We start from the raw sequence: 26,489 nt of genomic DNA, 5'->3' as shown, positions 1-26,489 counted from the left end.
ACCAATTGCTAATAGCAATAGGTTAGGGGAGGGACTTATGTCTACTTCACCTACCCCATGCTGGGATTTGTCTGGTCTGAAATTGGATAGGTCTTGTGAATGCTGTCACAGTCTCTGTGAGTTTGTATGTCTATCAGCCTGCTGTGTCTGAAAGACTCTGGTGCTCTGGAGTTATCCACCACCTCTTCCTTTTATAATCCTTTCACCTTTCTTTTCCATAAACTCCTAACCCTTGGTGGGAGGAGTTTGATAATGAAATTCCATTTAGAGCCAAATGCTCCAAAGTCTCTTGCTCTCTGCCCATTGTCCAGTTGTAGGTTTCTGTGCTAATTACCATCACAGTGACAGAAATTTGCTAAGTAGACTGTCATCTCCAAAGAGGCAAACTGTCTGCCAACAGAGAGCCCCATCAGAGCTCCAGGGCACGTCCTTCCTACCCATGCTCAAGGATGTCCTCTTGCTATCCAAAAATGTTGGAGAATCTGGCTGCCTTCCTTTTCACTCAATGGATGAAAGTCACCCTAGTAACACTGAGAAAGACTCCAGCAATGATCTCGTATATTGAACCAGCAGATTAAAAAGTCAAAGCTAGCCATAGAGATCCCATTACTTAGAGAAACTGATCCTTCCTGCCTATCTGAAGTCTGTCCTGCAGGCATCCTGACTTCTGCTGAGTAACACTTACCGTCTTTTCCTTTCTCAGTCTGTGAAGAAGAAATGACTGAAATGTGGCAAGTGGAATCTCTGCTTGCTTATGGTAAAGCATGTGGTGGTTTGGAAAAGAACTGTCCCCCATCGAGTCACATATTTGAACACTTAGTTCCCAGTTGGTGGTGCTGTGTTAGGAGGGTATGGAGCCTGACAGGATAATGTAAGTCACTGGGGGTGGGCTTTGAAAATTTATAGCCTCACCCCCACTTCCATTTCACTCTCTCTGCTTCGTGTGTTTGGATAAAAATGTAAACTCCCAATCTGCTGGTTTGGTTGACTGATGCACAGCTCCCTGCTATCATTATGGACTCTCCTTCTCCAATGATAAGCAAAAAATAAACTTATATTTCTTATATTAATTTCATTTATTAATACTCTTGACTGTGGGATTTAATCACAACAGCAGAAAGTAACGAATACAGAAAACATAGGGTTATTCATTGCTGTTGCTTCTCCATGTTCAGATTCAGCTGTTCCTCTTCTATAGTAGTTCCTAATTATTAGCACACATGGTTTACATATTCTGTCCAGAAGCCAGTTGTTAATAATGAATGATCTTATATCATTTTATGATCACATATTTTTTTTGAAATTAAGTTATAAATATATTCTATATGAAGTAGGATTGTCATCTTGCCAATCAAAAATTACATTCTTGTATCTGGGAGAGAAGTCAATTATTAAGAGCAAATACTACTCTTGCAGATGACCTGACTTTGGTTCCTAGTACCCATGTGAGGCAACTTACATTGGTCCATAGCTCTAGCTCCAAAGGATCTGACACCCTCATGTTGACTATGTGGGTATAAAAACACTCACAAATGCATGGACCTACACCATGAGCGCATACATATGTACATAATTTAAAAATACATCTTTAGGCAATTAAATTCTTGGTATCATAAAAGCTACATGCATGAAATATCAAGAACATGGCTTCTTAAATATGGCCTACACAAAAATGATACCAGTATACAAGGTAGTCTGGAAAGGATAAAGCTCATACACACACACACACACACACACACACACACACACATATAGTAACACACATATAGGAATTAATAAACAATTAAAGAAAAAAGGCCATGAATTTGAAAGAAAACAAGAAAGTAAACATGAGCTCTGAGGGAAGAAAGTGAAGGGAGAAATTATCAAAAATAAAAAGCTTATAATAAAATAATAAATTATTGGCCTGGTATTTTCTCAGAGGTAGATCACTTGCCTACCGTGTACAATTACAGGCCTGGGTTAGACCCTCAACACTGAAAAATAGTTACAATAATAGTCATAATAATGTTAATCTTATTTGGGTGTCATATGGAAGCTAAAGTTCCCAGTGCTTGGAATAAATTGGCCTATTTGTGCTTTTACTTAAAAATTTCCAATGTAACTGTGGAGTATCTCTTTAGTCTTTATTATACCTCTGTCATATCGAGAGGGAGCCAGTGGTAATGAGCCCATTTTAGGGAAGGCTATGAGTTATGGCCTCTCTAATTGGTCTGGGGTAGTCTAGAATTGGATAGTATCAGTATATTAACTCTGGTGATAAAATAAACACGTAGTGAAGAAAACCTTAACAAGAGAATCCAGCCTGCTGCATTGGTACTGGCATCTCCTGTTGTTAATTGGATTTTTTTTTTCACATTTAAATCAAAGGGGAAACGGCTGTGCTCCATTTCCAAGGAGAGGGCTTCTTCATGCTTGCCTCGTAATGAGACAAGATGCTTTTGGGAGATGCTCGGCCTCTGATATTATTCAAGAGCTGCTTTTTGAACTTGATTTTTGCTGACCCTGCCTTATAATCCCCATCACCAGTCGAGGAGTGGCACAAGGGACAGGCACAGCCTATTGTGCTTCTGACTCCAGACTGGCTGTCACTCTCAGGCCTCACCACAGACCAAGCAGTCTCCTGAAGGACACAGAGCAAAACAGTGAAAAACCCTGTAATTTTAGCATGTATTTTTATTCCAGGAGCAACACATATTTCAATTACTTCATTTTTCATCTCCGTGAAAACATGCGTATTTATAAGTCCTTTTTTCTTCATTCACAGCCAAGATAGAAGACATTTTACCTACATTTTCTACATTTTTGCAGAATGCTTTTCTCATAGCAATGAATCATAATATATAGTAGCTTAAATGCAGTGCTCTCACAGAGATGTTAATGGAATCAACTAGAATTGATGGAGTGGATGATGTGAAATCTTGTTAGGTCAGAAATCGTTACTTGAATAAGAATCCAATTCCTATTCCAGTATCTTCTACATAGAGGTTCATTTAGGCTATAGCAATGGCAACCAGAAGAACCTTCCGTATCTTTCTTAATCTTTGTGTGTGGTTGGTCGGCGTCTATAAGGTAAGGAATAAAGGTTAATCCTGATACAAGCCTTAGGCGCAGACTCAATAAAGAGGTGCAGGGACTAGGGAGATGGCTTACTGGATTGAGCACCTGCTCTATAATCAGGAGGATGTGAGTTCCCAGCAGCCAAGTAAGTCGCTGGGGTTAGTTAGAGACTCTATTTGAAATTTGGGGTGGAGAACAAGACAGGAAAACACTGACTATGGACCCCCAAACCTCCAAATTCACATGTACACATACATATACTCTCAAGAACACATGCATTTTTATTACACAGCATGTACGAATAGATAAAATGAAAAATAGACGCTTGTAAAAGGAGACTGCACTTTGGTTTCCCCGGTGCCCAGACCCGAATAATCACACAGAAACTCTATGAATTACAACGCTGTTTGGCCTATTAGCTTAGGCTTCTGACTAACTGACTTACATCTTAAATTTACCCATTTCTATCAATCTGTGTATTATCACGAGGCTGTGGCTTACTGGTAAATTCCCCGTGTTTTTCTCCATTGACAGCTACATGACATCTTCCTGACTCTGCCTTCTTTCTATCTTCATTCAGTTTAGTTTTCCTCCCTGGCTCTCTTTTTCCCTGTGATAGGCCAAAGAAGCTTCTTTATTAACCAATGGTTATAAAACATATTCATAGCATACAAAAGGGAATCCCACATCAGGCACTGAATTATTATTAATATGTAGTTAAGACTCCAGTAAAAGCAAAAGAAGTAAGATCAGTTTTGCTATCTATGATTCATTTCATTTGCCTTCTACTCAGAAAGCCTCCTGGAAGTCTGTTTTAGGAGTGCAATAGACACAATGGTAACTCTTTCCCGCATTGAACTGCCCAAAGCAAACTTCAAGAGCAATGGAAAGTATAAGATTTTCAAAGATACATTGAACTCAACATAAGAAGAAAATGAATGAAATTCTGAGAATGAAGGCCAATGAGACACTAAACACCGTGGCTGCTTAAACAGGCCTGAAGAGCAGGTATTCCTGATGGAAACAGAGGTACAATGTAATCCAGAAGAGGTATTTCAGAGAAAAGAGTAAGCTGATAAGATATCTAATGTACTTGCAAATATATTTATACCCTGACAGTTCTTTTGGGGGTTTGGGAGAAAAATTACATTTATCAAAAATGAATACAAGTATTAACTACAGGAACAAAAAAAAAAGCTAAGAAGGCAGAAAAGTGAGAACAAAAATAACTATTATAAATGTTAATGATACCAGGTTGAAATAACACTATAAATTCCAAATATTGATTTAACTAAATGTAGAATGTATCATGTGGGGTGAAAATATGAAATTTTTTTGCTGAGGGAATTAAATGCTAGTTCTTTATCTCCCATATGAGGAATAGATAGTAGTTGGTTGTTTTATTTTACTCTTTGCTATTTGGGGGCCCGCCACCCAGCTCCCCCCAAAATAGTTATGAATGCCTTTACCTTGGTTTGTTTCTAGCCAGTTTTTTAGCTTAAATTTATCCTGTTTGTCTTTTTCCTCTAGACTTTTTCTTTCTGTATTCAATACGTCTTTCTTTACTTCTTACTTCATTGCTGGTTGGGTGACTTGGTGACTGGGTAGCTGGCCTTGCTGCTCCTCTTTTGTCTCTCTCCCTCCTTCCCTCTCCCCCCCTCTTCTTATTTATTCTCTCTGCATGCCAGCCCTGCCTATCCTTTATCCTGCCTTGCTATTGGCTATTCAACTCTTTACTAGATCATCAAGTGTTTTAGACAGGCAAGTAACATAACCTTGTAGAGTTAAACAATTCAAACATAAAAGAATGCAACATATCTTTGCATCATTAAACAAGTATTGCACAGTATAAATGAATGTAACACATCTTCAACTAATATTCCACAACAGGAGATATTTAATAATCTAGTTAATAGGATATATTGTTCTAGAATATTAATATAAGTTCTGAAAGAAAAAAACTCAAAGGGAGAATCAAAGTGGCAAACTATTTTTTTCAATATAAGTCATATCTTCATGTTCTTAGTTTTATTAAGGTTAAAAATAATGGCTCTTAATATGTTTTCATATGCACACATACTATATGTTTATTTTACATAGGCATAGTAGTATATGCCTGTAATTCCAAAATTTGTGAGACTGAGTCTGCAAGATTGTGTCCAAGGCTATTCTAGTCATAGGACCTTGTATTAGAAAACAATTCAATATTTTCCCTTTCTAATTTTTAATGGGAATGGCTTATTATTCATTTTAGGAATATTTAAATTTTTCCTTTGAGTCCTCATAAAATTGACAAAGTGAAAATAGTGATTTTATCAATGATGAAGCTCAATTTGGGGGCTTAGGTAATTGGTCAATTGTCAGACTACTTACCTAGTATTCATAAGGCCCTGGGTTCAGGTATACACACACACACACACACACACACACACACACACATACACATACACACACACACACACACACACACACACACACTGGGAGAGGGGGAGCTGATGAGCTCAGGTTTAGTTTTATCAACTACCAATTCATTATTCATAACAAGATTAAAACCAGAACAGTTACATTAATTCCTTGTCCTTAGACTTCTTATAACCTAGCAGTTATAATGGTCCACACTCAGTATAAGGAAAAAAAATACATATACTCCTTTAAGTAGTCATGTATCCACAGAATGAAACACAGAATTACCGTATGGTCAAAACTACTCTTTATACCCAGATATAATAGGTTATAAGTGGAATAGCTTAAATTTAGAGTCTGGAGGTTGACTTTGGGGGCATGTCATAAGCTGATCAGGACTCTCTGGGGTTATGAATCACAGGCATCGCCCATCGTCAGAGGTCTACCATGGGGAAGGCAAGCCAGGAAGAGTTTGGAGTTGAGGGTTAAGACTGCCCTGATTCCAAAAATTATATCTCCTAAAAGCTAACATCCCTGAAAACCCAGAGAGGCTTTTCACATTTCTGATCTTAACTATTTTGTCATTTGAATTTCTATCTGCTGTAAAGTTCCTATTTAATGGACTGTAAATTTTTAATGTGTCCAGATCTGTCTATAGGAAGAAGAAAATACTCCCTGTGAAGTACATTCTTGAGAAAAATTCTTCCTCTTTGTATCTTCCATCCTTGGATTAATTGCTTTATTCTGTCTCTGGTACAAAATACCCAAAAGTATTGAAAGAGGAAAGGTTTGGTTGGGTTCTTTTTAAGAGATTTTGGTTTCTGGTTGCTTGGCTCCATGAACTTGGGCAGAACATCACATCAGTGGCACAGCAAAGCTCTTCACCTTTTACTGGAGAAGAAGTAGAAAACAGGACTGCAGGGAGCCAGGAATAACATAGCCCAGAATTCTGTCCCAGTGACCTATGACCTCCAGCAAGGATCCACTTTCTAGAGTTCCCAGGAAATCCTAAAATTCCATCTTCAGTTGTGGACTAAGTATTCGATGAGCCTGTGGGGGTTATTTCATATTTAAAGAATAGTAGTACATAAAAACTCAATCTGCCCCTGTCCTATGGCCTCCACTTCTCATTTCTTAACTTTCACAACCTAGAACATGTCTTTTCTCTTTTGGTGATTCATTTCCACTTTTAAGACAGTATTTTTTTTGAGATATGAAGTTGGATTAGATTTGAGTCCAACCAAAGCCCAGAACTGCAAATAGGTTAATGGAAATATTAATGAAATCTAAGTAGGTTTGGTTTATAATGATTCCAATGAGAAAAGTATCTCTCACTGCTGGAAATGATAGCAATGGAAATAAGATTATTCCTGTGTTCCCATGCATCCCTTTACATGAAAATGAGGCAAACTTAGTATGCTATATTGGACTTTCCTTCCAGTTTTAAACCAACAGAATTGTGGTTTATGCCAAACAGGAAAAGGGGACAAAAACCTAGTCTATGATACTTGGAAAGTCAGGGATCTCCGAAATGAGGGATCTGATCAGGTCTGTGTTGTTTTCTTGATGCCCTCCCTTACCTCCCTTAGAGGGAATGTGTATGGTCTTAACTATCAAAGCAATGTTAACCTGCTTTAGAGATTGAGTAATATTCCACAATTTTTATAAATATTTTCCAACAGCCATTCATATACGTGTGCTAAGCACCCGTCGAAAAAAAATACAAAAATGATTCTAATTCTATGGCATTTTACAAGTGGAAAAAAAACTGAAAGCTGAGGTTCAAGCCTTGGGCTCCATTGATAAATCCTATACAAAAAAATGTGTTTCTATTCCAGTATGTCATGGGAAAATTAAAATATGAACCCTTAAGTATATGGACTTTCTTTGACTGAGACTCTTTATCTCAGGATCATGGGTTTGAGCCCTATGTTGGATGCCATTTTGTTGATAGAGGATTCTGTCTTGCCTGAATGCCATTCAGTCCCAAAGAAACACACAGAGGCCTATATTAATTATATACTGGACAGAAACCACTGTCAACAGAATGGTGCCAACGTGGACAACTGAATCCACTTAAAATCTGAGAGAGCTTTGGAAGTAATTCTAGACATAAAAGAACAGAGTTAAGAATGGCTTCATTTTAGCAGCGTTTTCTCAGGTGGGCTCTGTTTGCAGGAGGAAGGTGCATCTCGTTTAAGAGAGGCTTCTTGACTCAGCTTTAATTGCAAACACTTGCAGCTCTTTTAAGAGGTCCTAACACCAAACACTTAAATGGTGTTTATGAAGAGCCAACAGCATGCTTTTTGGTGGTGGCAGGGAACTTGAAACTCCATAGAGTTGTGGCATTAACATGGCTCTGGCCAGTACCTCTGCCGTGAGGCCAGACTCTCAGAAAGCTAAGTACTGGGCTGAATTCAGCCTTCAAAGCCACAGCTTTAGTCTTGCCATATCGTTTAGCAAATTAAAGACTCATGTGATCAGAAAAAGAGATATACAGTAAAGATAGATCCAACGACAAAGAAAACCTCTAAGTGGTTTACAGTGTGTTTAAAAATATATGTAGGCTTGAGAGAGAAAAGAAAAAGGATAAAGTCCTTAAAATAAAAAAGAAAGAGAGTAGTCGGTTGTGATGGCACACACCTTTAATCCCAACACTTGAGAGGCAGAGGCAGACAGATCTTTGTGAGTTGACTGGTGTGGTGACCCACACCTTTAATCCCAGCACTTGGGATAGCATTCTGTATCACATTTCTGATCTCTATAAAATATAAAATCCAGAGGAATAATTCAATGCAATGTTTTAGAAGGTACTTTTGTTTGTTTGTTTGTTTTTTTCCTAATTTCTCTCCTAGTCATCTAGACATCAGACAAGCTGTACTTTATACATCCAGCTTTAAACTCAGGCTTTGACTAGTAGTAAGTATAAACCCTTTGTGGTAAACTATATAGTACTGGTTAATGGTGTGGTCTCAACCCTGGTTAAGTTCAAATCAGTTCATGATACTTGTAGAATTAATTGGGGGAGGTAGCATATCAACAGATTGCTTTCCTTGCTGGGTTCCTACCTAATCTTAAGGTGTTTGCTAAATTTAATTAGTCAATACATTGAAGATTACTGGGAAGTACTTCTTTTTGACAGGTACAAATTTAATTTTAATGAGACATTAAAGACCTATAAGACATTTTAATGTTGCACCAAACACACTGTTTTTATTATTTTTTTAAATAAATACAGACTGCTTTTTTTTCTTCTCTTTAGTTACAAGGCATGTTTTTATCTTTTCTGTCCGATTCATATCTAGCAGAGTATTGATCTTTCTTTGAACAGTGTTAGCTCAAGATCCAGGTGACAGCTCACAACCATCTTTAATTCCAATTCCAGAGGCTCTGATACTTTTTCCTGACCTCCAAGGGCACCAGGAAAACAAATGTTCCACATGCATGCAGATACAACAGGCAAAACAATTTTTGAATTTAGTAAAAAAAAAAATAAAGAAGAAAACACTAACATCAGTCAATAACCCAAGACCTTCATCTTTCCCTAAATTGAGAAAGAGCTCCTTGTCATACTTGAAATAAAGAAGCAAGGAGTAAAGGTGTTTGAGTCTTGAGCAACCAACCATTTCCTACCAGCTTGGTCATCTGCTCACAGCTTCCCTGTGCACATTCCAAGTTTGCCCCCTCCACAAAATGATGTAGGACATCATACCATCAGCATTTAAATTGTTGTCTAGCAGTCACAATTCTAAGCTTTGTTTGGTGAAAGTAATACTTGCACTGGGTCAAGATTTCTGATCTCCTGATACTTTAAATAAGTGCAGAAAGGACAGAGATATGCTAGCTAAGAAAGAAATGGAAAATAGAAATTTCCAAAGGACAGTTGGGTCTATGATAATGCTTGGGACATTTAATATAAACTCTGGGTTTTCATTCCTAAAGCTCATGTTACAGAGTAGGAAATCAAGTTTATACTCCCTGTGGTTGATTGGTGCAGATTCTATAGCTGCCCTATTTCTCTATTACCCCCAGATGTTTATAAGCCCTTGCAAACTAATGCAAGAAAGAAAGAGAAGCTGGGTATCTGTTTTCTGAGTTGCTTGAGACGAAAGGACTTGGGAATAACTGGATAAACATTACCTGGTTGTACAGCCTTAAACTGCAAAATCTGAGATGTTCCAAGATCCAAGCCTTTGGAGCATTGGCTTTTAGAGTACTACTCAGCAGTAAAAAACAAGGACTTCTTGAAGTTTGCATGCAAATGGATGGAAATAGAAAACACTATCCTGAGTGAGGTAAGCCAGACCCAAAAAGAGGAACATGGGATGTACTCACTCATATTTGGTTTGTAGCCATAAATAAAGGATATTGAGCCTATAATTCGTGATCTTAGAGAAGCTAAATAAAAAGGAGAACCCAAAGAAAAACATATAGGCATCCTCCTGAATATTAACCTTCATCAGGCGATGAAAGGAGACAGAGACAGAGACCCACATTGGAGCACCGGACTAAAATGTCAAGGTCCAAATCAGGAGCAGAAGGAGAGAGAGCACGAGCAAGGAACTCAGGACCGCGAGGGGTGAACCCACACACTGAGACAATGGGGATGTTCTATGGGGAACTCACCAAGGCCAGCTGGCCTGGGTCTGAAAAAGCCTGGGATAAAACCGGTCTCGCTGAACATAGCGGACAATGAGGACTACTGAGAACTCAAGAACAATGGCAATGGATTTTTGATCCTACTGCACGTATTGGCTTTGTGGGAGCCTAGGCAGTTTGGATGCTCACCTTACTTGACCTGGATGGGGGTGGGTGGTCCTTGGACTTCCCACAAGGCAGGGAACCCTGATTGCTCTTTGGGCTGATGAGGGAAGGGGACTTGATTGGGGGAGGGGGAGAGAAATGGGAGGCGGCGGTGGGGAAGAGACAGAGACAGAAATCTTTAATAAATAAATAAATTCCAATAGTACGATTTTCAGATTTGGGGCACTCAACTTTTACTCGGTATTGTAAAACCATATCATGCTTAATATTTGTCTGTAATGTCCTAGAGGGATAACTTGGAATGATAGTTTTATATTCTTAAAGACTTGTATATGGAGATCCACCTCTATCATTGGTATACATATTTGTAATTAGTTTTCATTTATAAGTAACTAAGAAGTAGCTACATGTTGTCAGAAAATAATGTATTCAAAGAGATAAGAATGCAGGTGGTTATATTTTATATTATCTGATAAGATGTCATTAGTCCCTAGAGCATGCATTTCAAACATTAGAGTCTAGAAAATAATCCTCAAAACTAATGACAATTACATTTCTATGTTTACTTTCAAGGGAGCAAGCTATGAAGTATAGTCACCAAAATGATAACACTGTTTACTCTTGAGTTATGAGATCATTGCTGATAATTTGTTCTTTATTTTAATATTCCTTACAGTAAACAAGTTATCAGTGGGAAATAACAGTGTTAATTTTCAAAGAAGAACTGTGATTTGATAGGTCTAGTATAACAATACAAATGTGTGTTTGCTTTCACAACAATAGAATGTTGCCAGTGATATACTGTATTTTCCAGCATAACAGAATCAATGCTTGTTTACCTGCTTCTAGTTAGTATTCATACAGCCCTACCACCTAAATGTAACACGTTTGTTCACCAATAATTGTATTGCCTCAAATACAGAAGCAGCATTGAGTTCAAACACTGGTTCTCAGTGCAAGTAAGAGGATGATTCATTAGCACATCTTAATGATGTTTCTATCTGTTTGCCTTCACCTGAACCTTATAAACAAGCAAAAACCACACTCTATGATAGTAACTGTTCATCAAAAGAAAATGCCTTCTATCTGAGGCTTCCTGCTTAGCTATAACTCTGAACATAATCACGTATAAACTCCATTACTTTTATACACAGTGCAGAAATATTCAAGTTGCTGCTGTAATCAAGAGTAAGCACCACACAAGCCAGAGTAGAAAACAATTTTTTACTTGGGGACATGGTACATTAATCAAGATGCTTTGTTACTATTAAGAATCCTGGCCTTGGGACTCTCCAAATTGTGTGTGTCTGTGTGTCTCTGTGTGTGTGTGTCTCTGTATGCATGAGAGAAAGTGTTTATATATAATTATGTGTCAGCATTATACAAGTATTTCATGTATTTCTTATGTGTAATCATTCTTTTTAATGCTTATTCTTTGTACTAGAGAATAGGAGATATTCAAGGGGGTGTTATTGGCTCATGGCATTAGTTTTCTGCGATTATTGTCTAGATTCTAATCTTTGAAATTAATGCTCTAGGGACTGATGGCATCTTAGCAGATAATATAAAAGTACAATCATGCACATTCTTATCTACTGTTGCTCTTTGAACACTTTTATCTATTGACAGTGTGCACACTTCCTGGTTAATTATAAATGAAGACAAATTTATACACAATGGTTTGGACTCTATCTTTTGTTCTAAATCCATGGAATCTGCTCAGAGAACATTTCAGATAACAAGCCTACGCAGTTTTGGCATTTTACTTCCAAAATCAGCAATCAAAATAATGTAGTATTCCATATAATTGTGCAGTTTGCTGCCCATTCCCAAGACTATAGTCAAGAGAAATAATTTTAGGAACAAGTCACCTTGATGTCAACAGATACCTGTGCTGTGCCTCTGTTAAAAGGGAATGTTATTTCCTGGACAACTGAGTCTTCTTCAAACATTAATCACAGCATATATATACAGGAAGGGAAGAATGTATGAGTTTTTCTCTCAAAGCACCAACAATCACTCTTCTTTATATAATACCATCTTCTATTGTGAATTTTTACTCAGTTTTTAGGCACAAAGTGACTATGTAATTTTGTGGCCTATCTTTATTTCCAGAATGTTGTACCTTTCAGTGATGATCTTCTTACATTGTTGACATCATTAGCAATTAGGACAAATGTACCAGCTTTCACAATTTCCTCCCAGGTCCAATTTAAAAAAAAATTGAATATCCTCAACTACCTTTGCAGCCAATAGTAAGACAAGTTAAAGTATGAACTCTTGGTAATATTCAGGATGGGATCTGATGATGTAGTCATGGCACTGATAAATGGAGTTCGTTATGCTTTGGCATGATGTTATAGCAAGGAAGTGCACTGGGCAAGTTAAATATTCACTCTACAGCCTAAACAATATAATCTAAAATGCACAACACTGACTTATCCATCCATAAAAATTACAAGCAACTGCACAGGGCCTACTGAGGCAATAAAACGTCAAGAACAAAAGCAATCAGAAGGAGATGAAATTGCATTTCTGTCGTGTATTAAGATTTAGCATGTCTTTGCGCTTAGGTTCCTAGTGAAAGAGCTTTGTCATGTTGCCGTGATCACATTTGCAAATCAGATTTCAACAATTGTTAGATGACGAAATTTCTAAGATGGGAAAAATTTCTCAAAGTAATGTGTACAGGAATTGTTGTACTGAGTGACAAGGGATATTGCAAAGCTTCCATTCAGACCAAGACAACCATGTTAAAAAAAAAAAAAGGCAACATTGAACTCACATCTGAAAATTTACTTCACAGTACCAAGAACTTGGCATAGACTGTTACAAGTAACAGTGATGGCTGAGTCTTTGGCTTCTATTCCCCACTACCACTATCTTTGTGTATATCCTCTAAGCGTCTTACATCTAATATGGCTGTATTTTGTTGTTGTCATTGTTGTTTGTAATGATATTTCATTTGTGTTTTAATAACTAAAGCTTGCCTGAAGATCTGAAAGAAAAACAGTCGCCCTGGTCAGCCATGCAGACCAGGCAATGGTGGTACACACCTTTAATCCCAGTAGCCACACTAGTTTTCCACAGGACCTGGATGGTAGTAGTGCACACCTTTAATACCAGCACTAGGGAGGACTATAAGACAAGAGGAGACAGTTCTCACAGTCTCATTCTGAGATTCCAGGAGGCGGGATCACCATTTTGGACTGAGGTAGAGGTAAGAGCCAATGGCTAGCTGTTTTTCTTTTTTGTTCTTCAGGTTGAACCCCAGTATCTGTCTCTGTGTTTATATTATTCATGCTACAGTTGTTGTTATTGTTCTTTCTGGAGCACTTATGTGCCATGTAAAGCCATACTAATATGGCAGATGGTACTGAACAGAACATGAGCACACTGTAGAAAATAGCTTCTCCATAGAGGTCTAGGCCAGCAGTCACTTGAAAGGAGCCAACAAGCTACAATTTCCCTTGCTCTGACTAAGAAACTGTGGCCACTTATCATGATTTTCAACAAGATATTTGTTAAAAAAAAAAACCTGCATATTTGTATTTGATCTGTTAGGTTACTTCTGCATCTAATATTATCATCTGATTGTGTGATGAACTCTGCTTATATAATGTCCTTTATGTATTTATCAGGATTCATGTAGTCTATTGCATATATTCTGTTACATAAAAGAACTGAGTAAGGATGAGGTCAAGGAGATGTCCCTAGTAAGGAGTGAAGATAAAAAACATTACATTTTCCAGTATATAAATATAATCAGCTCTGGCTGACTATGAGAGTATATGCATGTACTCACCTTTGTGCGCGCGCGCACACACACACACACACACACACACACACACACACACAGAAGATAGTTGGAGGAGGCTGCTTAGCCCAAAAATATTCACACAGAAACTGTATTATTTAAATCACTGCTTGGCCCATTAGCTCTAGCTTCTTATTGGCTAACTTTTACATCTTAATTTAACCCATCTCCATTAATCTGTGCATCACCTCAAGGTTGTGGGCCACCAGCAAACTTTTAGCACTTCTATCTCTCGTGATGGCTCCATTGTTTCTCCCTGACTCCGCCTTCTTTCTCCCTGTATTTAGTTTAAATTTTCCAGCCTAGCTCTGTTCCCCATACAGCTCTGCTATCGGCCCAAAGCAGTTCCTTTATTAACCAATGATATTCACAGCATACAGAGGGGAATCCCACATCAGAGGATACCAAGACTAAGACTGCTCAGGTACCTTATTTAAAGTCCTACACATGTGTTTTATATAGAGCTACTTATAATGTTACTATAGTATATATGCTGCATATATACTTATACTGTTTCCTCCAGAATGATGGCCAAAATAATCAGTGTACACATGCAGTATACACAGTTATTAGAGTAGTTTATAGCACTTTATTGTGTGTTTTATAAAGAAATGGTAGATGAGACTTTGACACACCCAGTGTATACAGATGATAAAATGTTTAAGAATGAAAATCTTACCCTGAAGAGATCATTACATATTTTTACATATTTATCCACTTAACATGCTGTTTCCTATGAATATGTACAATACTTATGTCTTCATTAAAATGTAAAACAAAATAATTTTCAAAGAAATATTACAAATAAAGATAATGAGTCAAAATGGGTAAAGTAATAAAAATCAAAACAGTCGTAATGTTCTGTTTTCCAGTAGTGATGGATGAGCTCATAAAATAACACTTATAGATAGTAATGATAAAATATGGCTGAAACATAATATACAGTTATATGGAAACACTCATGAAGAGGGTTAGAGAGGTTGCTCATTGGTTAAGAGCCTTTGCTACTCTCCTAGAGGATGCAGATTCAATGCCTAGATCTACATGGTGTTCACAACCATCTGTAACTTCTGTTCCATGGGTTTCAGTGCTCTCTCCTGACCTCAAAGGGTACCAGACATGCATTTAGTATATAGACCTACATTCAGGCATAATACCGATACTCATAAAATGAATATTAAAAATTTTTACTGAAGCACACGTGAATATACAATAGATACATGACAGGTATATAAGACCTAAATTAGAATTTCAGTTCAACCCTCTCATGGAGTGACAATTATTACAGGTTTAGTTCCGTCCTAGAATCTCTTTTAGAAATAATGCTCTTCAATGGCATATGATGGAACCCAGTCTCCTTATCATTTATACATTTGAGTACCCAACTTTATATTTAAGAGATGGGCAAAGGGTCCTGAGAGTGTGATTCATACACATAACCAAATTATCTATCCCCCAAATATCCAGGATATTTTAGTTAGCAGGTAGGCATCAAAAGCAGTGTAATTTTTTTTTAAGTTTTTTTCCCCCAATGGATAATGAACTAGAGCCAGGATATAGAACCCATGTATACAGAAGACAGAGTGTAGAAGCTGGCTCACTTAACAAAGCTTGTGAAAAGAATTCTCAAGTGCTGGGAACTGTATATGCCAGGAATCCAAGAACAAGACATATGTGGCTGGAAGGAGACAGAACCCAGAACCTGGCATCATCCCAGAGAAGAAAGGCTAGAGGTGGATAGAAAGTGCAGCAATAATGGACATGGTTGGGAGAGCATCAGATTGCGATAGGATCTAGGGGCAGAGTGTGACAGTTGGCATAGTCTCAGATTCTGTGCATGTGCCCTAACTCAGGCTATGGTTTCCTTTTTTTTTTTTTTTTTCATTTTGTTTTGAAACTGGAGGTCTGAAGAGAAGAGTATGGATAGCGTCTATTTTCAGCTTCATGATAACAAAAGAGCAAATGGCTTAAGAAAGAAGAATCTGCCATGTGACTCCTTAGGATGTGGTTCGTCTTCACTGAAATTGCCTCCAACTGAAAACCTAGAAGAGCGCTTCTTTGCTGTAATTTTTTTTAATTTCTGTTTTTATTGTAATTTTTTGAGAATTTTATAGATGAATACTAGCTTTATATCATTTCCATCTACCCTCATAGAACTTACAACTCTAACAACTTACAACTCAGTCTCTTCTCCCACACTCCTCATTGTTTATATTTATTATTGTTTCATATATATATATATATATATATATATATATATATATTACACACACATACAACCTACAGAGTCCATCTAGTGTTATTTGTATATGCATATGTTTAAGTCTGACCACATGGAATTGGATACCATATCAGAGGACTCATCCCTTGGGAAAACTGATTCTCTGATCCTCCCTCTCTCATATAAACTGATTACCTGTGGTTATTCCTGTAGGAGCGGGGCCTTGTGAAATTTCTTCTTTCTGTGGTTGGCAACTAGTGTTGTTTTTGCTCACATCTTGTTTGGACAACCATATTGTTAAGATTTCATGGATGTAGCAAGCCTGCCATTTTAGAAGACACTACTTAGGAGCAGGTATCCTTGTCCACTGGCTCCTATAGTCTTCCTATCCTCCCTTCAATGATATTTATTTTTTTATTTTTTATTTTTTATTGAGAAAAGGAAAAAAAGTTTCTGCCTCCTCCCAGCCTCCCATTTCCCTCCCCCTCCTCCCACCCTTTTCCCCCTCCCCCACTCCTCTCCCCCTCCCTCTCCAGTCCAAAGAGCAGTCAGGGTTCCCTGCCCTGTGGAAAGTCCAAGGTCCTCCCCCCTCTGTCCATGTCTAGGAAGGTGAACATCCAAACTGGCTAGGCTCCCACCAAGCGGGAACATGAAGTAGGAGCAAAACCCCATGCCATTGTCCGTGGCTTCTCATCAGGCCTCATTGTTCGCCATGATCAGAGAGTCCGGTTTTATCCCATGCTTTTTCAGACACAGTCCAGCTGGCCTTGGTGAGCTCCCAATAGATCAGCCCCACCGTCTCAGTGGGTGGGTGCACCCCTCGTGGGCCTGACATCCTTGCTCATGTTCTCCCTCCTTCCGCTCCTCATTGGGACCTTGGGAGCTCAGTCCAGTGCTCCAGTGTGGGTCTCTGTCTCTATCTCCATCCATCACCAGATGAAGATTCTATGGTGATATGCAAGATATTAGTCAGTATTGCTATAGGATAGGGTCATTTCAGGTTCCCTATCCTTAGCTTCCCAAGGAACTAACTGGGGACATCACCTTGGGCTCCTGGGAGCCACTCTAGGTTCAAGTCTCTTGCCAACCCTAAGGTGGCTCATGGATGGAAATAGAAAACACTATCCTGAGTGAGGTAACTCAGACCCAAAAAGATTAACATGGGATGTACTCACTCATAATTGGTGTCTAGCCGTAAATAAAGGTCACGGGGTGTATACCTGGTGAACCTAAAGAAGCTAAATAAGAAGGTGAACCCAAGGAAAAACATATAGTTATCCTCTTGGCTATGGGAAGTAGACAAAATTGCCGGAGAGAAAATTGGGATCTTGGGGGTGGGGTGGGATGGGGATAAAGGGGAATGGGGAGAGAAAGTGAGAAGGGGAGGATTGGCGGAACTTGGGGAAACAGGATGATTGGGATAAAGGAAGGTTGGATAGGGGAGCAGGGAAGCACATATCTCAATGATATTTCTTGAGACTTAGGTGTAGGGTTTGCGACATTGAAATAACGGTTGGTACTGGATGGTCACCTATACTTGGCCTTTTGACCAGTTGTGGATCAACATAGTAGACTCTGCTAAAATAAATGAAGAAATACATTTTTTGCAAAGAATCTTTTATGAGGGTTGGAAGTTACACTTTTCTGTGTGTATAAGGACAAGTATTTATAAAACAGAAATTAAGAAGGACTTGAACACCTGAGCCACCTGCCTTTACTACATAAAAGGCACTGGCATACTGTTGATAAAAGTCTCTCAAATTGCTATTAAAAAAAAGAAAACAGAAATGATAGCACTTTAGGAAAATGACAGTAATGCATTCTCCTCCAGGATCTGTGGCCGCTCTGTCCACAGGTAGTTGCCTAGGTTTAACCAGACATGAATTCCCTTATACTGAGCAGGCTGTAAGTCTAATTAGACAGTGGCTAGTTATCTCTGAGATAATAGTGTCACTATTGCACAACCATATTCTCTTGTCTGGATAATCATTGCTGTGGTTCATAGGCTTACAGCAAGGTGTGAATATTGATTGCTGTTATTTCTTGGTAACTTGCATAGTAACTTTAAGTATTGTTAGAGCTGCTCTCCAGGAAGAGAGTCCTGGTCAGTTTTAGCTTAAGTGCTCCAAGTTTGTGTCCAAAGTATGTGCTTTCTCCTCTGCCTCCCAAGTGCTGGGGTTAATGGCGTGTTTCACCACACCAACTACTCTCTTTTCTTTTCTTTTTTTTTAAGGACTTTATCCTTTTTCTTTTTTTCTTCCAAGCCTGCATATATTTTTAAACACACTGTAAACCATTTAGAGGCTTTTATTTTATCTGAATCTATCTTTTCTATATATCTTTCTTTTTCTAACCACAAGAGTCTTTAATTTGCTAAGTGATATGGCTAGGATTAAAGCCCTGGCTTTGATGGCTGGATTTACCCCGTTCCTTTGCTTTCTGAGAGTCTAGCTTCATGGCAGAGGTACTGGTAGGAGCCATGTTTATTGCCACAACTCTATGGAGTTTCAAGGTCCCTGCCACTACCAAGAAGCATGCTGTTGGCTCTTCATAAACATCATCTAAGTGTTTGGTGGTAGGGCTTCTTAAAAGAGCTACAAGGTTTTTGCAGCTAAAGCTGAGCCAAGAAGCCTCTCTTAAATAAGATATTCTTGCCTGTACCTAATAGAGCCTATCTGAAAAAATGTTATGACCCAGAAGCTGTGCTTAACTCTATACTTTTGTGTCTATAATTACTTCCCAAGCTCTTCCAGGTTTTATGTGGATGTATAGGCAGTCCCACCAGAAAAGGAGAATTCTGGGAAGAGGAAAGACAGTTGTCACCTAGACACAGAGGAAGCAAGATGAGAATGCCTCACTGATAAAAGGTACCAAGCCATGTGGCTAACACAGACAAGAATTATTGGTTAATACAAGATAAAAGAGATAATAAGAAGCCTGAGCTAATAGGAAAACCAGTATTTTATTAAACCAATACAAGTGACAAATCTTTACAGGGTACAAGATGATAATCCCACAGCATGCTACAGCCTAGGTTCAGGTCCTGAGACAGGAAGGAGTGTAGGCAAGAAAAAATGAACTGTCCTACAACCAGATAAGTTTACATAAGTGGACATCCCCAAATAGCTCCTGCTATCTTTCTTTATACATCAAAAACATGCATGTTTTTCCATACTAACAAACACGATTTTACCATCCCCTAATGTTAACCTCTGTCAAAAACGAACATGTCAAATATGTTTTTTTCCCAACTTTTACATCAAAACATCTTTAAATAACACTTATCATTTTGCTACGTTGGCCAAAAATCAAGCCAGGTACATTCTGTCTATAGAAAACTAAAAGATGATTGACAACAATTTTATTCAAACATATTTACAGAAATAGGGATGATCTGCATCTGATCCTGTCAGCTCTGATTCAAGACAGCTCCCAGGATCTGAAATGACAGCTGGCATCTCCAGACAAAAAACCTGAGAAGCATCAGCTCTCAAAGAAATTTAGAGGAGAATATTTGAAAAAAAATGGGGTTTCCAGAAATGATCACATCTGTCCTATGCATGATTGATAAAATGACACCAAAAACACCAAGAGCATCATCAATATTATGAGAGAGAAGACAGTCCCAGCAGTATTTTCCACTTTCCCAAAGTCCACTGGTCATTGCCAAGTAAGACTGCCACCATGGGCTTTTGTCTTATCTGGAGACCCATTGGACAAGCACTCATTTACTGGTCCAAAACTAGGGTGCATGACTCCCAACAAACTGGCACAAAAACAGACAGAAGACCTAATCATAAATTCATGTAACTATAGCCATCTGATATTTGATAAAGATGCCAAAAACTCACACTGGAGAAAAAACAGCATCTTCAACAAATGGTATTGAAAAACATAGTTCTTTATATGGAAGAATAAAATCAGAATTATATTCATCATCTTGCATAAAATTTAACTCCCAGTGTATCAAAGGCTTCACTATGAAAACTGAAATGCTAAAACTATTAGCAAAAAAACAAAGTGTTACAGAATGCAGATGTAGGAAAGTCCTCTTGGGATAGGCTTCCATTCGTTCCAGAATTAAAGCCAATGGCTGACAAATGGGACCTCAAAAAGCAAACAAGTTTCCATACAGCAAAGGAAACAATCAGTCAAGTGGAGGAATCCCACACAGTGAGAGAGAACCTTTGGCAGCTGCCTCAAACAGAGGATTAATATCCAGAACATACAGAGAACAAAGAATCAAGTTAACAAACAACCCAACTTAAAAATTGGGCTGTGGCTCTGAAGAAAGAGTTCCCCAAAGTGGCAACAAAATTACTAAGAAAAATCTCAAAAAATGCTCAACAAACTTATAAATCTATCTAAGGGAAATGCGAATTAAAACAACTTTCTCTTTTCACCCAGTCTGAATGATGATGATCAAAGAAACAACTTATAATAAATACTGGCGAGGGTATGGGGAAAAGGGAGCCCTCATTCACTGTTGGCATGTACGACGTAAACTGGTATAGCCACTATGGGAATGAGTGTGGAGAATTCTGAAAAGGATAAAAATAACATATGAATCCAGGTATCCATCCAATTTCTTAGCACATATTTGTTTTTTTTTTTTTCAAAGAACTTCCTAGCCTATTGTAGAGACAGTTGCTCAACAATGTTCAATACTGGCAATCTCCAATAGCTAGCTTTCTACTCTTATACTTCATAAAACTTCCCTAAACAATATGTTGTTCAGTTTTGGATGCTATGTCTTGCATATTCTCTACAACTGTATATGTTAGAAACTCAACCAAGTTGATGTTCATTATTTTAATTGGGTACGCCCCTCATATATGCTCTTTTAATATGTGCCTTTTTTCAATCAGTGTTTATAGCCATTCTTTTGTTCAGTAGTCTTTGGCTAGGTTCAGTCCCTAGCATTTGAAGGTCCTTCGATTTGTTTCCATACTTTGGACATATACACAGAATGGCATGCTCCATTTCCATGTCTGTTTACTGTTGTAGAGTATAGGGACTTCCCCAGAGCATGATCACAAAGATGGCTTAGGTGACAGACCTTGTGCATACTTGTATTCTCTAAGAGACATCAAATTGAGTTTTACGTATGATCTCCAGTACTGATAGCAATTGAGGAAAGGGATTGAATGATGTTTTATGCAGATGAAATATGCCTAAATATAAATGGTCAACAGGGTCATAAAATCTTGCTAAAACGTTAAACCACTCACCCACTTCTCAGAACCAAGTTTTAAAAGTCATTTTAGCAAAAGAAAAGAAAGACACTTCCATCTGTGCTGCTCGGTTTTGAGTCCCTGTATTAACACAGTGCTGACTGTACTACTCAGGGAAAATGAAGATTCCTCTTCCTCTGTGTCTCTATCACTGAGCATCCAGCTTCTCAAATCTGTTGAGACATTCTGATGAAATGATTATTGGTACTCACATGACAATATACAAATTATTTCCCGATTGGTAACTTGTTCTCCCTGGTGAGTAATTATTAGATTTAAATTGTTTTCCTTATTTTGTATCTGGTTGTCATTCAGTGAAGCCCTACAGTTTTTCAAAGTATGTAGATCTTTGTTTTGTATTAGGAGGCCAGCTTGGTGTGAGCTGTCAGTTTAAATCTTCGCATGCTCTGAACTGAACTGGCTTCTCTCCAGGCTAGATTCTTATTAACTCTATTGACGATGGCCTGAATTTCCCTTTGTATCTTTCATGATCTTATTGTTGTCTTTGTGTTCTTTACCATCTGTATAAATAAACTTTTCCTTCATTCACTTGAGAGCTATCCATAGCTTCCTAAATCTGAAGTTAAGTATTAATTGTAGCAATTGTAAATTATTTTTTCATTGTTACAATTCTAATCATTTACATATTCTGTGTCAGAACCCAGACTGAAGTTAAATGAAACTAATACTTCTCAAAGTACAGACTAAAAGATTCAGCAAGAGGGTTTGTGATTAATGCAGCTTGCTGTCGTGTGGTCAGTCTCCATTGTACTCTATGTAATTATGATGTTGCTTGTTGCTGCTCCATACTGGGATAAACTATGCTACACCCTCATACACTGCTTCATCTTGGTTCTCACCCCTTTGTCTTATAGGTCATCTTTTTCTGCCTAAATACTACTCCACCTCAGTGCTACTCTTGACTATTCTTAAACTCACCAACTTTGCACCAGTGGCTTTTAAATTTGGAGTTTTATTTATTAATATTTTAATCATTATGCTTTTGCTTCTAGAAGTTCTGATGTTTTATACCTTTTATAGGCCAAATTTAATGCATTAAACTGTGCAGTCTAAGGTATTCTTGAACTCATTATATAGCCCAAACTAGCCTTGAAATCTCCATACTCCTGCATCAGTCTCTCGAATGCTACAATTATAGATGTGTGCTGCCATGCTTAGCATCGGCTATAATTTCATACACTCTTGTTTTAAAACTATTTTATATTCTGCTATAGTTCATTATAATGTCATCAGTCTCTGAAAATCAGATCCTTTGTCTGCCTTTTATGAGAATATTTAAAGCATTTGTTTCTTTATGTACTTGGCAAGTTTCTTTTGTGTGTAGCAAGCTTGTGTTTATTGAAATCCATCTGCCAGAAATCTTTATAGTCAATTATGATAGTTAATATTGATCATTGACTTGACAAGATGGAGAAGTGCCTAGGAGATAAAACTTAGAGGCATGTCTTTGAGGGACTGTCTAGATTGGGTTCATTGAATTGAAAAGATCTGTTCTAAATGTGAGGCAGCATCATCCCAGTAGATGAAGTCCCAGGCTGCTTAAAAAGGAGACAGGAAGCTGACAACCAGCATTCACTCCTCTGTTTCTTTTCTGTAGATACACTCTGACCTGATGCTACAAGCTTATCCTCCCATGCTCCCACATGGTGATGTGCTGTATCTTCCAACTATGAGCCAAAAAAATCCCTCTTTCTTTATGATGCTTCTTGTCTGTATGTGGTCTCATTGATGGGGAAAGTAACTAAAATACTTAGGCTTCTAAAAATGATTTCTCAAGAACCAACTTGTAAATTACTTTTGCTAGGTATTCTGAAACTTCCATTTTTTCTCTGTTTCCCTATTGTATGAATCTTTTTTAGATAGACTATGTGTAGGGTAGTATCAAGATAAACTTGGGTTTTGGGTTTTTTTGGAGGGGGTGGTGGTTTTTTTTTTTTCACTTTTCCACTTAATGACAACTTTAAGTAAAACCAGTTTTTATGAGGACTGTTTATTCCTCTTCCACCACTGAGCATTTGCCTGTCTTCCCTCTTTTGTGAGGTTCTGGCCTTTGGTGTTACTGACATTTTGTAGGGTTGTCTGGAAATGATCTTGTATCGAACTTGGGGGGGAAGAGTTTTATCCCCTATTTTATGTTCAGGACCCATTCCCCTGAGGATTAGAGGATACTGAGTGGGAAGTTCTGGCTCTTAGACAACCCCAGAGACTCCAGATCTCTTGTTGAATTTTTTTTTGCCACGATCCTGGGGTTTTATATGTTTTGTCTAGGATACAGTTACTCTCTCTGCTCATCCATGCCTTCACATATCTACAAACAACACTCCCGTGTATTATTTTTCTATTTTCTTTCTTGTAGTCAGAACGTGGAAGCTCTTTCCATAGTGTGAGTGGTTAACCAGTTTGTCAGCTCAGAAACTACGAATTAGTTGTGTGATTTCAAGTGATCCACGTCACTCCTCCACCACAATTTCCTTAGAGGGAAAAAAAATAGGCATTGAGGTAGAAAGATCCCAAATTCCTGATATCTGTAAACTCCTGTGACCTGAGAGCTGTAAAGGTGGCACATATACCAAGACATGCAATGGAGATTTCTGGACATGTATAATATACTTGTATAAATAGACTGTTCTTTTGTTCCCAACTGCTCAGACCCCAATAATCACACAGAAATTATATTAATTGCAACACTGTTTGGCCAATAGCTTAGGCATATTCCTAGCTTGCTCTTACATCTTAAATCACCACATTTCTATTAATCTTTATATCAACATGAGACTGTGGCTTACCAATAAAGTTCCAGTGCCCTTCTCCTTAGGCAGGTACATGGTGTCCCTCTGACTCCACCTACTATCACTCTATATCTCTTCTAGTGTGACTATATTTTGCCCTACCATAGGCCAATGCAGCTTATTTATTTACCAATGGTAATAAAACACATTCATAGCATACAGAAGTGAATTCCACATCATATGTACTCATCATATGTGAAAGTCAACCATTCAGTTTTTCTTTCTCCTAACAAGATCATAATAATATTACAGAACTAATTTTTTCCAAGCCTGTTTGAGAGAGGATGTTTTGGGGATTTTATTGGATTGTAACTTGTTTTACACGGGTCCTGAAAATGCTCAAGACATGTTTCTTTCTATAATTAAGTTTTTCAGTGTCATCTGGTTTTAGCCAATTATTACATGGATGGTAGCCAAAAAGTATTATCATCTTCTTTTCCTGAGATGAAATTCTCCTATTACAAATAACAAGCATTTGTACACATTGTCCCCTCAGATGATGACATTGGGCAAGTGCCCATCTTTAAATTATTTAATTGGCATTTAAGGAGCATTTATGGACCCAAGGGACTTTATAACTATCTGTACCTCCTTTTTTCAGTGACATATTAAAATAGGATTTATCATGTCTGCTGGTATTCATCAGAAAAATCTCTGCTCATCATTTTAATAGTGACTTTTTTATGACAAACACAAGTAGACATTAGAGACAACAAAGGCAGATTGTGCTTCTTTAAGGGGGTTCCAGTTAAACTGAGAGCACAGATTTTGTGAAAAGTTATTTTAAACTAGTAGTTGGATAAATGGCTCACCCATGAGCAATGCATAATGCTCCTGAAGAGGAACTGAGTTCAATTCTTAATGACATGGCAGGTGCTTGATCACTGCCTATAACTCTAGCTCCAGAGGGTGTAATACTTCTGACTTTCATAGGCACCTCCACACACATTCACACACCCACAGTCATAGGAACATAAAAAATAACTATAACCATATCAACCATATGTATGTAATGGAAGATTGGAAATATCAAGCCCTAGCTTTTTAGACTGGGCAAGAAAACATAATGCCAATGATGAAATTATGGAAGAAACCTATAAGGTTCGGATTTATGTATGGAATTCACCATCTTACTTGATTTGACTTCATATTCAAAATTAGAGTAGTGCATTTTTCAGTCACATACTTATAGGAAACATTATCTGAGTTTGCACTTTGGTGATACTTTCTTTGTATCACCAAGGTTCTTTGATATCTGTCTTTGCCCAGCAAAGAGCACATGTTCGTTTCTGGCTACTTTTGTGTGACCTACTCCCCCCTCCACAGTCAGAGATTTCTTGGTTTGAGGAAAGATGGCCTGGCTCGCATCCATGCCTCAGCCATCTGTCACTCAGTTGATTGGCACTGCCTTGTGCCTCTGTGCAGAGCTGACGGGCTTTGCTCTTGGCCTCTTGTCACTGCCGCCATGCAGGTGGCTTCGTCGCATAGGCTGTCGGGTTGGCAAGACACTTTGTGCCATCCTCTCCCGTCTCTATTCCTGCAATATGATGGTTAGATGGAACATGAGTCCCTTTTGCGAGTTCTTAGTCTTATAGCTTAAAAAAGTAATACTAAACTCAGAAACTCGAGGAAAATGCTATGGATGTTTGAGAGAAAAATTGTAGGGCAGGCAGGCAGCTGCCTGGAGGGGAGAGATGGACAAGAGGAAGAGAAAAGGGCATGCTTTCTGAGTTGGAAGTCAAGGAGACAGGCAGACTCAGCAATACAATGTCTGTGAGCAGGTGCATGGGGAGTTGTGTCCTTACACACACACACTCACACACAGAGAGAGGGAAAGGAGAAAGAGGACATATAAAGAAGAAAAAAGGAAGAGTTATGCTTTGTGAGTTAGAATTTAAAAAGACAGCTTAGTAATATAGAACAGTGAACAACCATACTACCATACTGATAGATAGGTTTATGGAGTATGTAAATGTATTATCATTTAAAAGGCATAGTTATTTCTCTTATTTAGTAGGAATATTGGGGTGCCTTTAAGAATGGCATTCTTTCTTGGGGAGCTGAAAGCATGGGAAACATGACAGGCACCAAAGGCACTCTGAGTTTACATCTGCTTCTGGTTTGGGGAATTCAAAGAATAAAGTTCTTAGACCACAGGCAGCAAATTTTAGAGGGAATTT

At 38.1% G+C, this 26,489-nt stretch overlaps 1 protein-coding gene across 2 annotated transcripts in view; it reads left to right on the top strand.

The window, feature by feature from the left end:
• Window positions 1–26,489, top strand: part of Unc5d (unc-5 netrin receptor D) — a 506,477-nt gene that overhangs the window by 352,596 nt on the left and 127,392 nt on the right. The gene's annotated exons all lie outside the window — the stretch shown is intronic.

Source organism: Alexandromys fortis, unplaced genomic scaffold (assembly GCF_014885135.2).
Source record: "Alexandromys fortis isolate MF-2015 unplaced genomic scaffold, M_Fortis_MF-2015_v1.1 scaffold_55, whole genome shotgun sequence".
Lineage (NCBI taxonomy): Eukaryota > Metazoa > Chordata > Mammalia > Rodentia > Cricetidae > Alexandromys > Alexandromys fortis.
This window is presented reverse-complemented; position numbering and strand designations above follow the sequence as displayed.